General features: G+C 39.1%; 1 long non-coding RNA gene across 1 annotated transcript; it reads right to left on the bottom strand.

Moving 5' to 3' along the window:
* Window positions 1-282: 282 nt before the first annotated feature.
* On the bottom strand, window positions 283-1144 carry LOC309698054. Its single transcript, XR_014273997.1, has 4 exons — window positions 1018-1144; window positions 752-808; window positions 563-647; window positions 283-468 (listed from the first exon to the last, which is right to left on the bottom strand). It is a non-coding gene; the product is annotated as an uncharacterized lncRNA (long non-coding RNA).
* Between the last annotated feature and the right edge of the window lie 1570 nt (window positions 1145-2714).

Below are 2714 nucleotides of genomic sequence, written 5' to 3'. Positions count from 1 at the left end.
AACAAAAGCTTATTATCTAAGTTGCTGTTATTAGTAATAGTGGTAGTAGTAATATATATAAATTAGGAACAGATAATTGAATAATTGAATAGGGCATTTTTTTTCTCCTTACTCACACAACCGATAAAGATTATTAATCATAAATATGAATCTGAATGACCCCTGTCAGCATTAAGTAGTCCAACAGCTAAATATAAGAGTAAAAATCTACAAAAAAAATGACATAAATCTTAATGTTACACAAACTGGACTTTGCTATCCCCCATTAACCCAGTGCAAGAATGAATACAAACGTTTTTAAAGTGAAATAAACTTTATTGAACTTCCTTTTAATGTGCATTTGTTTAATTGGATGTATTTGTTGAAGTGGAACAGGAGCAAGACCACTGCAGAGAATAAAGTGATCGCAGCAGCAGACGTAAGTGTATCCAACAGGTCAATGGATCCATTCTTTGCCCACACGAACACCTAAAGCGTTTATGAGGATAAGATGTACGTGTTAGTTGATGCATTCTTTTATTGTGGTAAGTATCTCTGTATAACAAATACAAACTGCTCTTGCCTGCAAAGTTCTCCTATAGGATTCTCATCTTGTAGGCTCAGACCAATGCGTGCTTCATTGTCAGCATTTTGAAAATGTATTTCCACTGCATGAAGCACAATGAATTTTTAAATAAAAACGTTGGAATATCATTTGGGACCACTGAATCTGAGGAAATCAAACATATGTAGAACCAACACTTGTACATACCTGACATTGTTCGTCCTTATTGTTCTGCTTGTGACAGAGACCAGTTCCAAAGATAAGCTGCATGCAGAGGAAATAATTATTACTATCTTGGAAGAAGTAGTGAATTTTATTCTATAAGTGGAAGCTCTAAAGATTTCAGTCAAAAAATTGGAAGAATTGTTGATTTGTATGTCTAAACTGGAAGCCCTACTGATTGGGATTAAAAAAATGAAACAAAAAACATAAGAATTAGTAATTATAATAAATAGAATGCTGACTGGACTCACCACTTAACAAATTATACTTCTCCAGACTTGTGTCCGCTCCTACCGGTTCTAAAGGGTTAATACTCACAAGCAATAACTCTTCAAGGCAGAAACGTTTTAAAGAGCAACAACATATCCTGCAGGCTAACAAGCGACCAGCTTCCTGTTTCCTCTACCCACAGGAACACAGAAAAACCCCAGCAAAAAAAAAGCAGGTGAGAAGTCCCATTATGACCAGCAGAGGGTGCTGAAGAGAAAGACCCTATGCATGCCATAACAGAGATTGACTTCTTGGAATTGAGATGAAGCTCTTGAAACCTGGGATTGTCCTTGGAATTGAGATAACCTTTATGGTATTAGAGATTGACTTCGTGGAATTGAGATGAAGCTCTTGAAACCTGGGATTGTGTTCTTGGAATTGAGATAACCTTTATGGTATTAGAGATTGACTTCGTGGAATTGAGATGAAGCTCTTGAAACCTGGGATTGTGTTCTTGGAATTGAGATAACCTTTATGGTATTAGAGATTGACTTCTTGGAATTGAGATGAAGCTCTTGAAACCTGGGATTGCGTTCTTGGAATTGAGATAACCTTTATGGTATTAGAGATTGACTTCTTGGTGTAGCCAGGTGGAAGTTCGATATTATGGGACATGCCACTGGATGGCGCTGTTTCCTTTGGGGTACCCCTGAGCAGGTGTCCACACCAGAGACAGTTGCTACTGAAACCAACAGGGATATTGGGGTCATTACACCAACACCAGTGCCCCGTCGGAGTAAAAGAGCTAATGCTGGAGTGCATTCAAACCCTTACCATGTCCCTGTATCAGCATGTCATGCCATCACCTTGAGCCCTGAGGTGCTGTCTCAGTTATTGACTAATATGGGTACTGCCCTCTTTAAAGAAGCAGTGCATGAGTTGAGATATACCAATTGAGTCACCGGGGACGTTGACTCTTAAGCAGGGGAGAATGTAGCCAGGTGGAAGTTCGATATTATGGGACATGCCACTGGATGGCGCTGTTTCTTTTGGGGTACCCCTGAGAGCGCAAGGGATCATGGGGATCTACAGAGACATTCACGGGAGTGCTAGCTTGCATTGGTGTTATGTGGGTGTGCAATGCCTTTTTTCGCTGCGTGATCTGTTTTGAATGCAAAGTGTGCAACGTTTAAGGCACCAGGAGTGGCTGCAACCAACTTCGCCATTCATCTCAGAGGGATCTATATTCCGTTTTCTGCTGAATTAATGCACTGTATGTATTTGAGTTCACACTTGTATTATACTATCTCTGTGGGTAAGAGGGAAATGTACCTTGTTAACTGTTTAATCTTGGCTCTGTATCTTAGCAGGAGAAGCCACTACAGTTATTTTTGCACTGCTAAGTTTGTTTTATTTATGTATGGGTTTATATCAGACACAAAATGACACTAGATGTCCTTGAGATCCAGATGCTGATAAAGTTGGGGAAATAACCTGCAGTAGCAGTGGGTTACCAGTGCACAAAGCTGTCTGTAACAAGTCTGTAACAATTTTATTTCTTTATTTTTACAACCTTTTTATTTTATTCTGAGCGCTTACTTTATCATTCAGATTAAAAGAACCCCAAAGATAATCTGTGTTCTGGGCTGGTTAATTTAGCCAGGCTACATTGGAATTGAGATGAAGCTCTTGAAACCTGGGATTGCGTTCTTGGAATTGAGATAACCTTTATGGTATT

The sequence above is a fragment of the Aulonocara stuartgranti genome (assembly GCF_965226115.1).
Source record: "Aulonocara stuartgranti genome assembly, chromosome: 22".
NCBI lineage: Eukaryota > Metazoa > Chordata > Actinopteri > Cichliformes > Cichlidae > Aulonocara > Aulonocara stuartgranti.
The sequence above is the reverse complement of the archived record's forward strand: the minus strand, read 5'-3'. Positions and strand labels throughout refer to the sequence as shown.